Here is a 13,146-nt window from a genome sequence, read left to right as displayed (position 1 = left end):
CATGAACAAGGCTGCTATAAACATCTGTGTGCAGGTTTTTGTATGAACACGTTTTCACTCCATGGGGTAAATGCCAAGGAGTGTGGTTGTTGGATCCTATGGTAGGAATATGTTTAGTTTTGTGAGAAACTGCCACACTCTCAGAGTTGCAGTCCCACCAGCCGTGAAAGAGTTTCTGTCGTTCCACATCCTCACCGCCATTGGTGTTGCCAGTGTGTCAGATTTTGATCATTTAATGGGTGTGTATGGCATCTTATTGCTTTAAGTCATGTTTCCCAGATGATATTAAATGTGGAGTGACTTTTCATATGCTAATTAGCCACCTGTATATATCTTCCTTGCTTAGGTGTCTCTTAGTGTCTTCAGCCCATTTCTAAATCAAGTTGTTTGTTTTCTCGTTGTTGAGTTTTACGAGTTCTTTGTATATTTTGGATGACGGTCCTTTATCCAATGTGTCTTTTGCAAATATTTTCTCCCAGGCTGACTTCTATTACTCTCTGCCATTATCTTTCAGAGAGCAGAAGGTTTTTATTTTAGTGAGGTCCAGCTTATCTGTTCTTTCTTTTGTGGATCGTATCTTTGGTGTTTTATCTAAAGAGTCATCTCCACTTCCAAGGTTTATGATCCATGTTGAGTTAAGCTTTGTATAACGTCAATGTCTACGTTCGGTTTTTTGCTTTGTGGACATCCCGGTTTTCCAGCGCGTGTTGAAAACACGAGTTTTGCTTCACTGCATTGTCTTTGCTCTTTGTCAAGGATCAGTCGACTCTATTTGAGTGGGTCTATTTGGGTCTCTCTATGCTGTTCCAACGTTCATCTCTCTATGCTGTTCCAGGGATCCGCTTGTCTCCTTTCATCAATACTGTATTGTCTCGACTGCTATAGATTTATAGTGAGTCCTCACAGTAGGATAGTGCCGTCCTCCAGCTTTGTTTTTCTCCGTCAATATTGTGTCGACTATTTTAAGGCTTAAGAGAAAATTACTATTAAATTACTAATCAATATCTTTATTTGTAATATGTTTATTCATATTTTCCCTTTCTTGTTAAGACTTTGGGCATTGGTATCTTCCTAGGAACTTGTCTGTTCTTCCTAATTAGCCTAATTTGTTAGAGTAACATATTCCCCTTATAAGCCTTTAAATTTCTATGAAGTTACTGGTGATAAATGCTCTCTTTTATTCCTCATTTTGGTAATTTCATTATTTTTTTCTATGCATCAGTATAAGTAAAGATTTGCTAAATTTCTTGGTCATTGTAAGGAACCAACTTTTGCTTTCACTGATAATTACTCTGTTTTTTTCCTGTCTTCTATTTGATTGATATCCACTCTTATCTTTATTATTTGCTTTCATCTGATTGCTTTGGTTTAATTTGCTCTTTCCCTCCCCCTAAGTTTATAAATGGAACCTTACGTTAACTGGTTTGGGATATTTTTCTTTTCTAATACAGACTATTAAAACTAGAAATTGCCTTCTAAACACTGTTTTAGCTGTATCTCATAAATTTCGATATGTTGCATTTTCATTTTTATTCATTTATTTATTTTTTTTTATTTTTTTAATTTTTTTTTTTTTTCAACGTTCATCCATTTTTGGGACAGAGAGAGACAGAGCATGAACGGGGGAGGGGCAGAGAGAGAGGGAGACACAGAATCGGAAACAGGCTCCAGGCTCTGAGCCATCAGCCCAGAGCCCGACGCGGGGCTCGAACTCACGGACCGCGAGATCGTGACCTGGCTGAAGTCGGACGCCCAACCGACTGCGCCACCCAGGCGCCCCCATTTTTATTCATTTAAAAAATATTTCTAAATTCTTTTGTGATTCCTTCTTTGATCCATGAGTTATTTAAAAGTTATTAATTGCCAAATATTTTTAGATTTCATAAATTTCTGTTGTTGATTTCTAATGAAATGTGTAATTTTATTGTGGTCAGAGAACATACTCTGATTTTAATCCTTTCAAACCGATTGCATCGTTTTATGGCTTAGTATATGGTCTACATTGAAGACTATTCTCTGTGCACTTGAAAACGTTATATATTCTACTGTTGCTGAGGGGTGAGTATTTGCTAGATGTTAGTTGGGTCAAGTTGGCTAATAATGTTGTTCAAGCCTTCTGTATCCTTGATTTTCTACGTAGTGTTCTATCAATTATCCAGATTTGGATACTGATGTGTCCAACTACACATCTGTTGGAATTGTCTGTTCTTTCAATTTTGTTAGTTTTGCTTCATATATTTTGCATTCTGTTGTTAGGTGTGTATTTGTCTGTAATTGTTATGTCTTTTGGGTAAATTGATCCTTTTATTATCATAAGAATCCTTCTTTTTCTTTGGCAATGTGTTTTGCCTTAAAGTTCATTTCATCTGGTATTAGTATGGCTCCTCTGGTTCTTGTATGGCTCTTATTTGCATGGTATATTTTTAAATCATCTACTTTAAAGCTTTTTGTGTCTTTGAATCTAAAGTGTGTTTCTTATAGAGGGAATAACATTGGATCTTATTTTTCTTGTCATTTTGTTTTTAATGCAGCCAATCTCTGCTTTCTAACTGGAGTATTTAATCCACTTATATTTAATGGTTTCGTTAACACAGTGGGATTTATTTCTGCCACTTTGCTAATTGTTGTCTTTTTGTTCCCTTGATCTTCCTTTAATGCTTTATTTTGTGTTAAATAGCAATTTTCTGATGTAATATTTTTTAATTCCTTTTTAGTTCTATTTTCTTAGGGAAACACTGCTCTAGGGATTACAGTAAACATATTTACTTATCACAATCTGCATTATGTTAACATTAGCTTAATTCTGGAAAAATATAGACACTTTTCTCCAATAGGGGTTCATTGCCTTTGTGCTGTGACTGTCTTACATAATACATTTATATATTATAAGGCAAACAATACAGTTTTCTAATTATTATCTTGAGTCATTATATTCTACATAACTTGAGAAACATTAGAAAGAATATATTTATATTGTCTTTATGTTTATGTGCATAAAAACTTTAGTGGTGTTTTTTATTCACTCATGTTATCATCTGGTGTCATTGCCTTCAGTATGAAGGATTTCCTTCAGTTACTTCTTTTAAAAAAATTTTTTTAATGTTTATTTATTTATTTAGACAGAATGCATACAAGTGGGGGAGGGGCAGAGAGAAGGAGAGACAGAATTTCAAGCAGACTTAGCAGCATCTTTTCAGAGCCCGATGTGGGACTCGAACCCACGAACCGGGAGATCATGACCTGAGCCAAAATCAAGAGTCCAACACTTAACTGACTGAGCCACCTAGGCGCCCCTACTTCAGTTATTTCTTGTAATATGAGTGTAAAAGAAGCCAATATTCTTAATATTTGTTTTTCTAAGAAAGACTTCTTTAAGTCTTTGAAGCCTAGTTTTACTTATTATAGAATTCCTGGTTGACAGGTTTTTTCTTTTGGCACTTTTAATTTATCCCAGTACATTCATGCATGCAAGATTCCTTAGGAGAAGTCAACTGTTAATCTCACTGTAGTTTTCTTGTATGTAGTGAGTTGCTTTTCTCTGGCTCCTTTCGAAATTTTCTCTTTGGTTTTGTTTATGAGCAGTTTGCCTATGATGTGTCCAGGTGTGGATCTCTTTTTATCTCATTTATAATCCATTGAGCTTCTCGGGCATGCAGAATTTTTCATCAACTTTGGGAAGTTTTCAGCGATTATTTCTTCAATAGTATTTCAATATTGCTTCGATACTTTTTCAATATTCCTCAACATTTTTCTGCTACTTTCTAACCCTTCCATGAGTCTTATTAAACATATATTGATATAGTTGATGGTGTCCTGTGGGTTTCGGAATCTTTGTTTATTTTCTTTACTCTTGTTCACTTTTGCTTTTCAAACTGCATATTTTCTTTTGATCCGTTTTTAAGTTTGCTGATTCTTTATTTGACCAGAGTGTTTGTATACTCTGTTGAGTGAAATTTTCATTTTGGTCACTGTGCTCTTTAACTCCAGAATATTTCTTCTAATTTGTCTTTTTAAGAATCTTTGTTGGTGACTCATTATCATTATATTTGTTTTTGATTCTTTCAGTATGATTTCCTCAATTCTTTGAGCATATTTATAATAGCTGCTTCGAGGTCTTTGTCTGCCAGTTTCAACGTTTGGGTCCTCGCAGACAGTTCCCTCTCACCCCATGTGTGGATCATATGCTCCAGTTTTCTTCCATGTCTTGTGGTGGGTAGTAAAACTTGATTATTTTAGGTGACATATTGTGGCAACTCTGGGTTACGATTCCCCCTCTCTGGGGTTTGTTGTTTTTGCTGGTTCTGTTTGTTTAGTGACTTAGACTAATTCTGCAAGTTATGTTATCCCTGAAGTTTGTTGCTTCTTATATCTTTGTTCCGTTGTTAAAAGCTCTTGTTTTTGTATTTAAGCCTGGTTTCACAGGGGTCACATCTGGCTGCTGTCGCCTCACAGTCAGACAAGGATTGATAGGAAGTTGTTCCCAAATACCTTGAGCTAATGAAGTTTCCATCCTTCGCCAGTGAATCTGTGTGTGGGTTGGGTTGTGCATTTCAACACTGGGCAATTAGAGGACTTGCTATAATGTTCGCCTTCTGTTTCTGTTGTTGTTGTTGTTGTTGTTGTTGTTGTTGTTGTTTGGGTGGTTTGCTTGGTTTTGCTGCAGAGATGGCTTTTCTGTTCAACACTGCACATCACTCCAAATGAAGCCAGCTCCTCCACGGCCGAGGTGCTGGTTTCCACTGTCCACCCAGCATGGGGAAAACCGTGAGCCACCAGCCCCTGGAAACTGGGGGTATGCGGGGTTGAGGAAGCCCTAGACAAACACCATACACCCCAGCGGCATTTGATGCTCAGCAGTGTTTCTTGAATACGTGTTTCTCATTTCCAGTATGCTTTTATTTGATTTCTAGAGTCCCAAAGAATATTGCCCTGGACAACATTGTCCACTGTGTCCTTGCTTTTGGGGGAGATTTGAGTAGTGTCTCACTCCACCACGTCGCACCCATCTAGGATAAAATTTAAGATAAAAAATATGCGTTAGTATTTCCTGGTTGATATCAGCACCACAGCAGAGCACTGGGGAGAAATACTGCATTATTGCTTGTTCCGAGCCATCTTATGACTTCTCGATATTATTTCTCTAAGAATTCCAGTTTTATCCAAGACTAATTCTGGAAACGCAGGGTCCTGTTTTAAAGTGCCAGGACATAGAATAGGCACAGTTCAGAAGTCCTCAGGTATCACTGTTGTTTCTTGCAGAAGGTGGCGTTATTACAAGTGTTGCCCTGGAAACAAGACATCAGGCAGAAGTGCCTATCACCTGTCTTCAGCATTCTCAAGACGTGTGCTAAGAATTCCACGGCATTATTCCAAATCGGGACGACCTCAGTGTTGCCCAGGCTGTTCCCAGCTAGAAGAGCTGCTCCCGTGTGTTATGTGACAGCTGCGTTTACCCACAGGTAATACACTTGTGTCATTTAATCATCCGCATGCTTGATGCAGAATTCATTGCCACGTTCAAAGTTAGGTACAAATGCATTCTTCAGACCTACAGGTGGAGGGTGGAAAGAGCTGAATCGATTGTTTATTTCATCAAGGTACGATCTGAAGTCCTTCGATTTCTCAGGAGAACCTTCCAGCTCAGCTTACTTAGCAGTCAGGCCCTGGCCCTCTGTCCACTGACACAGAGAGTTGTGAGAAAAAGCGATTTAATTTAATTAATTTATTTTTAAATTTCATTTTAGAGAGGGAGAGAGAGTGCAAGCAGGGGAGAGGGCAGAGGGAGCGAAAGAGAATCTCAAGCAGTTTCCGTGTTCAGAGAGGAGCCGGATGTGGGGGTCCATCTTAGGAACCTGGGATCATGACCTGAGCCAAAATCAAGAGTCGGATGCTCGACTGGCGGAGCCATCCAGACGCCCAGAAAAAGCTATTTTAAAACAGGAACTTTGTCAGGGCACCTGAGTGGCTCTGTCGGTTAAGTGTCTGACTTTGGCTCGGGTCATGATCTCACTGTTCCCGAGTTCGAGCCCCGCATGGTGCTCTGTGCTGATGGCTCGGAGCCTGGAGCCTGCTTCGGATTCTGTGTCTCCCTCTCTCTCTGCCCCTCCCCCACTCATGTGCGTGCACGCACTCTCTCTCTCTCTCAAAAAATAAACAAACATTAAAAATTTTTGATCATGACCTGAGCTGAAGTTGGACGCTCAACCGACTGAGTCACCCAGGGGCCCCAATATTAAAAAAATTTTAAAACAGAAGCTTTGTAAAGTGTGATTCCCCTTGCTGATTTTACATCTGAATTCAAAGATTGTGGAAAACCAACTTTGGCATGGTTAATACTCAGCAATGCATAGTTTATACTTAGAGTTTATACATAGTTTAATACTTAGAAATAGAAAACAAGTGTTAATGTTTCCATTTCACTTTAATCCTTTTACTCTGTTTTTATGTTTTCCTTATTCCAGAAACATTTCCTCAGTATAAAAAATTCTGAAATTATAAATGAGCAAAGATGAAACTTAAAATCAACGCTAGCGTCACTCCCAGAGGTAATTCCTGGGAATGCGTCAGTGACTTTCTGTAAAGCACTATGATGTGGCGGTCAAAGCATTTCTTCTGTCATTCAGATTTGTCTGGAACTTGATTTGCAACGTTATGTTCTCTCCTAAGACTCCATCACAATCTCCTCTGGCTTGTCTGTTTTGCTTAACTACTATCTGTTCTATCTCAATAACACTTTTGTCCATAACACTTTTCGGGACTTTGGAACATGTTTTAGACTCGACACCCGAAGTGGGGAGTTTCTGGGTGGAAAGACAGTAAAATCGATGATTCCGATGGGCGTTGTCTGTCGCCTTCTTGAGAGGCTGCCCCCCATATGCTATCTGTTAGTTTGTAGCAGTGTGGTTAACGCTCTAGCTTTAAAATAAACTCTACTTCTCAAAAATGTTTCGGATTCACGGGAAAATTGTGAAGTTGGCACCGACAGCCCCCATGTATCTTGCACTCAGCTTCTCCTATTACTAACGTTTTCTATTAGAATGTTTATTCTGTTGCGTGTGGTGAACTAACACTGACACATTATTATTAACTACAGTCCATATTTCATTCAGATTTCCTTAGTTTTTACATCACCTCCCTTTGCCGCTCTGGAAACCCATCCAGCATTCCAGAGCATACGTACGGACCATGTCTTGTGTCATGAAGGATGAAATAAAGTTTCGCCAACAGGTCAGAAGCTTAGGGCAAGTTTTAGGAAAAGGTCATAGACATATGTTCAGAAAACTGTTGTTATATACGACGTCGGGGGTAGGCGGACAGGAGACTGAGCACACACGCTCCGTCTGGTTTCCAGGGTCTGTGTGCTGTGCGACCATCCCGCTGGCCTCTCTTCGGAGGCTGGCTGCTTCGGAATCTCCCTGCCCAGGGCCTCGAGGTGCCGGGGACTTTCAGCTCTCACTGCACAGCCTGGGGAGGACTGGCGAGTGGTGTGACAGGGTGCAGTGTGTGACACGTGCAGACCTGGAGTCATGGCGTGGGACGCAGCCTTGCTGGGCAGGTGGCCACTGGGTGGCCCCAGGGGAGCCGCCTCGCCTCTCTGAGGCTCGTCCCCTTTTCCAGAAGAGGCAGGTGTCCGTCAGGCACCGTGCTCCTTGAGCCCTATGTTCTGTCCTCATTCTCACGTGGACCCAGACTCTTGGACACAGGCCACGTTCGCTGTGTGGCGATTTTACAACTTTCCAAATGAGCAAACACGTTGACAACTTGTGTGTGCGTTTTCTGCTGCTTCCCTGTGGCCGGCTGTCCTCGTGGGGGTCGTGTCTCCTCCTCAGCTTTAGCTTTGGGGATCGACACTCTTTGCCACGCGACAACAAGGGAAATGGAATTGCCGATCTCTGGGAATGACTCTTGGCAAACCGGCTGTGGACTCTACCTCATCCCCGATGTTCGTCCAGGTAATAGCGAATGACCGTGCTATGATTTGTCCTCATGAGTTACCGGGCACCGATGTTAAGCGACCACTGAAGATCTAACTGGGTTCTCACTGTTTGCTCAAACGGAAAAAAAAGTTTTGCCGTGTCCCTTAGCAAACATCTTGGATTTTATCTGCCATGAGGATTTTCCAAAGATACTACTTAGAAGTTGTGTGGTGACAGAAACTAACTCTTACAGGATTCTTGAATCAGAGCCTAAGATGTTAATAAAAAATAAGCAGGAAATGTTTGTCCTGTTGCTAAGATACAGCTTGTTTCTCCTCCCATCTGCCGACTGCTGAGGGTTGTCTGCGTGTCTCGACAGACAATCCCAGGCTCACTTTCTTACCTCTGGGAGGGGAAAGGAGATGTAACAATGATGTTTAGGGAGGTCGTGGGAGGTTTTCAGTCCCTGGAAGTGCTAGGAAGAATGCACACGCTTACACACAAGTGTGATGTACCCTCCTTAGTCTCTCTCCCACTTGGCTTGCGTCACCTCATCGGAAATGGCCTTTACTCTGTTGAAACTGTCTCCCAAACAATGGCCGGGCCACATGTGCCTATGAATGTGCAGTTTCCTGGGGACCTTTTCTCCCAACGTGCCTGGGACCTTCCAGTTTTCTGCACAGGGTCATCCCTCCCGTCGACCTGCCATCCTGCCTCCCTTGCACACTCGTGACTCCGTCAGCTTCTCGTTCCCGGCTTCCAGCACAGAGTGTGGCACGTGGTGAGACCCTGCTGTTCTCTTATGGCCGCGAGCTGCAATGGCACACATTATCGTGGTCTTCACCGTACCAGACGTGTAGGCCCACTCTGGGAGACCAGCAGATCGTTTAGTCCTCCCGCAGTCCCAAATTGTCACCTCCGTTTTGCAGAGGGGCAATGGGGGCTTTGCAAGGGTTCTGCCCGAGTCCATCACTAGTGCGAGCTGGACTGGGTTTGGTGGAGCCACCGAGTGTGGGACGTCATGCTCCCCTCCCCCTTGGCTGCAGGATGGTTGCTTCTGCTCCTCTTAGATATCGGGGTCTTCACTCACATGCTCCAAAAGCAAGCCATCCCTCCCTCAGGGCTCCCACAGTGGCTCTGCCACATCTTTCTCTCGGGTGACCATCATTTGCATCTGGCTCAGGATTCTCCTCCACCACACTGTCCTCTGTCATGGACCAGGTCAGCATCCACAAGGCCTGGCCTCGCCAAACTGTACATCCGAGAGTTACTGTCTCACGACTCGAAGACGGCCCTTGATCTTGGAGGACACGCCCGTTCCCCAACCCGCTTCCCTGTTTCTTATCCGGCCGAGACTCCATGTTCCAGGGGCCAGCAGCGTCCTGGTACGGTGTCACATTCCCACATATGGTTCGTTTTCATCCCAACCCTGACAAAGCCTGGCACTGGCCAGACCCTACTACTCTTTTTTTTTTTTTTTAATTTGGAATTGGAATTTCTTTGATCACTGACCCCTTAGTGCTGTCCTTCTCATATAGCCCGCTGAGATCAGCACTTCCGGAGGAAGGTTCCAAAAGTTATGGTGCGCACTGAGAAAAATCAGATTGTAAAGTGCTCTGAAAAAAAAAAAAAAGGATTCAAGGAGGTAATATAGGAAATAGGAGATAATGAATTCTATTGGCAATGGAATGAGTTGAGACTGGCATAATTAGAATAACTTCAAGAGTTCAACAGGAGAAACACTGTACCTGGAGGTGTTCTTCCAGTGCCAGAGGCTTACCCTGGTGTCTCTCCAAGCTGGTAGTGACATTGGAGATGCTCAGTGAGCATTTAGTCATGGCGCTGCTCCTTTAAGCTAAGCCCCCTAGAAAAGGGATCTAGGTCAGAAGCCGGTGCTCGGGAAGAGTCCCACGGCAGGATGGCTGGGCCTGCTTACACATCCAAGGAGCCCTGGCTGCAAATAGGCCTCCTCATCCCCAGTGTCCCCCTCTGTGCTCATGACCGCTTGTCGCCCACACTCGACTCTGCTACTCCCAACCTCCTGTTCTCAGAGCCTCCTCCCAACAGCGCCCAGCTTTGGTCTCATCTCCCGATGTTGGAGATAACAGAGACCGCCAGAGATCAAGTGCCACCCTCCGTTTGGTTTTTGTTCCTGTAGAGAAGCTGTATGTTTCCCCACAAAAGTATTCTTTCCACCTGGTTTCAGGTCCCACTGTCTCTAATTCATGAGACTTGCCCTGTGGATTATACCCTTTGGCTCTCGAACATGCCACCTGTCACCATCCTTGGTATCTTTGCAATTATGCTCAGACTTTTCCCATGGTGGTGGTGTTGAGGGCCCCTCCTTGGACCACACTGTTTTCCTATCCTGTTGCCCTCGCTTTCACAGACAATTTCTAAAAGATAAGCATGCGCGTCCTTCCATGTACTTATTTCACATTTACTTCTCCAACGAGCTACATGTTTTTCACTTTTAGCATTTTAAATTAGTTCTTGACATTCAGTTGTCCTTGATTTATGGTGGCCCTTTATACATTTCCTGTTTGCTCTTTTTTCTTTTTCAATGTTAAACATACTAATCCTAAAGTTCTCTTTAGAGTGTTTTATGATTTCTATTTCCTCGGGAGTGAATTCTTCCAGTTGCTGACTTTATTTTAATGGCGCTTCTTAGCATGTTTACAATCTTGTTTTCCAGAATGTCCCTCTTGTTCTACCCCTCCGTGAAAATTTATTTTGTGATTGGTTTCCTCTTTTTCCACAAAACCCACAGCTCAAACCCTATGTTTCAAGTGCACTTTCTCTTGCTTCCAAGTCCCCTAATTTAAACAGATTTCCTGCCACACACCCAGCACAGAGCAGTGACACTGAGTGAGGGATGCCGTGATGGACCCCCCTCTCCCCCGCTCTGAAAGGGGAGAAGGAGGTGCAGGGAGCCACTGGAGACACTTTTTCTGAATCCTTCCAGGCACGTGTCGTCACTTCTGCTGTGAGTTCCCAGTCCCGCCCAGGCCCTTGTCAGTCAAGTGTGTTAATTCATTTAAAAACTCCGTGGGGTTTTATGTATCAATTTATAATCCATTCCATTAGACCAAGGCACATTCACTAATCTATTCAAGCTAAACCCTCCTCTGCCTTGGCTGCCTGTGAGGCGGCACAGAGTAATGTCCTGCCGGGTCTTTGAAGCACTACTGTCCGTAGGGCTATTTTTGTTTGTTTGATGGAGAGGGTGTGTGATATCTTACCTTGAATCATTTTGATACACGTTTGAAGGGTCTCAGAGCTATGCCTTGAATTCCCTGAGGCTCTATTTTCCTGGCACTTTGACCTTTGCCCCGAGGCCAGCTCTGCATTGTGAGCCATTTGCTGGCTGCACAGACTATCCTGGCCCCTTTACGTTTCATTCTCATTCTGCTAAAAAGCTAAGTCTACTGTCTCCACTCCATCTCTCCTCCAGCCCCGTCTCCACAGGCAGCAGGGAGGTGGGAGGTACTTCTAGTATTGCCCCTCAAGATGTCCTTAGTGACTGTCAGGTACATTTTCTACAAGCCTGTGCCCCACATAACAGGGGCTCCTTTTCTCTGGCTTCTGGCCCCACCCTCCTCTCTGTCCTCGAGGCCTTCCGACAGTCTCGTCAGGGCCGTTCAACTTCTGTCTGCACCTCGTCTCAAAACCAATGCCATGTTCTCAGGTTTTGTTCTCATCTCACTTCCTAGGGCCACATTCTGCCCCGGACCTCTAATACTGTGCAGCAAAACGCCAACATTTAGTGCTTACAGAGCGACAACCAGTTGTTATGGCCACAGGGTCTGTTGGGCCAGGAGTTCTGGAAGGGCTCATCTTGGTGATTCTCGCTCCGGGCTGCTCACGTGCTGTGGGCAGGTGTAGGCTGGGCTGCAGGCGTCTGAAAGATCAGCCGGGCTGGGTCTCCAAGGTGGCCGGCGATACCGCCTGCTGTCCGGGGGCCCTCGGTGACGGCTGCTGCATGTGGCTTGGGCTGCTCTCAGCATGGCAGCTGAGTTCCAAGAGTGGAGGCAGGAACGAGTGAGTCTAGACAACGCGGCCACAGCCGCAGCCTGTCCTCACCTGGCCCTGGGGGTCACGTGGCCGTTACCTCTGCAGTTACTCCTTGTCGTGGTGAGAGCCTGGGGCCAGCCCTCCATGGGGAGGAGAAGGAGGAGATCGGGGCTCTTGGCAGAGTTTATGGCCATCCTTAATCCATCTGTCCTAGCACGGCTCAGCTCCGCTGTCCCTTCCTTGGCAAGTTGTGTCTGACCTCCCCGGGAAGGTGGAATCTACCGTGATGTCCCAGAGCCCTGTGCACTCCTGAGCCACGGATGAGCACAGGTCTAACTTTACATGCATTTGTGTGATTGATGACTCCGTCAGTGTTCCCACTAGACTAACTTCTTGAGGGCCACAACCTTCACTTTCCCCTAACATTTGTGGCCTCAGCTCCCAGCATGGTGCTCAGCAAACGTTAGACATGTAAGAAGCATTTGTTGAAGAATGGATAGATATGCTTGGAAATATGTAGGAAAAGTCTGAAAACGTTCCTTCTGTCCCACTATTCTTGACTCTTGTCTCTGTAATCACTTTCTGTTTTGAGTGATCGCTGACCCACGTCTCAGCCATCTCTGCCCTTCTGGTGCCCAGCGCTGTGCCTAAAACCTTCAACAGACGCTGGCTGGACAGATACTTTAAAAAGTGGCTGCATAATGTTATACCTCCGTACACGGTTTAATTTGTAGAGCACTCTCTAAAAAACAGTGGTCTTTCTTCCTACTATTTGTGCTTGGTTTCCCTCTTTGCCTTGGGGTAAATTAAAATCTTCACTCATCTTTTCTGGGGGTACAAAGGCCCCAAGTCACGGTGTCCAAAGGGTCCACTATTCGTGTGCAGCCTGCTCCCTACCCACCTGTCAGGTGCCTAACACACTTGTCCACAGAGTCCAGACTAGACTTGCTGTCCTACTGTCTACGTTTTTTAAAATGTTTATTTATTTTTGAGGTCACAAACAGGGGACGGGCGGGGGGTGGTGCAGAGGATCCCAAGTGGGCTTTGCTTTAACAGCAGTGAGTCCCGTGTGGGGCTCGAACTCACAAACCACGAGATCATGACCTGAGCCGAAGTTGGGCACTCAACTGACTGAGCCACCCAGGGGCTCCTAGTCTGTCTCCATTTCTATATCCGCTTACTGGGTGCAGCACCGTGTTGCTGCACTGAGGGTCCC

This window comes from Leopardus geoffroyi, chromosome A1 (assembly GCF_018350155.1).
Source record: "Leopardus geoffroyi isolate Oge1 chromosome A1, O.geoffroyi_Oge1_pat1.0, whole genome shotgun sequence".
NCBI lineage: Eukaryota > Metazoa > Chordata > Mammalia > Carnivora > Felidae > Leopardus > Leopardus geoffroyi.
Note: the sequence above shows the minus strand (reverse complement) of the source record.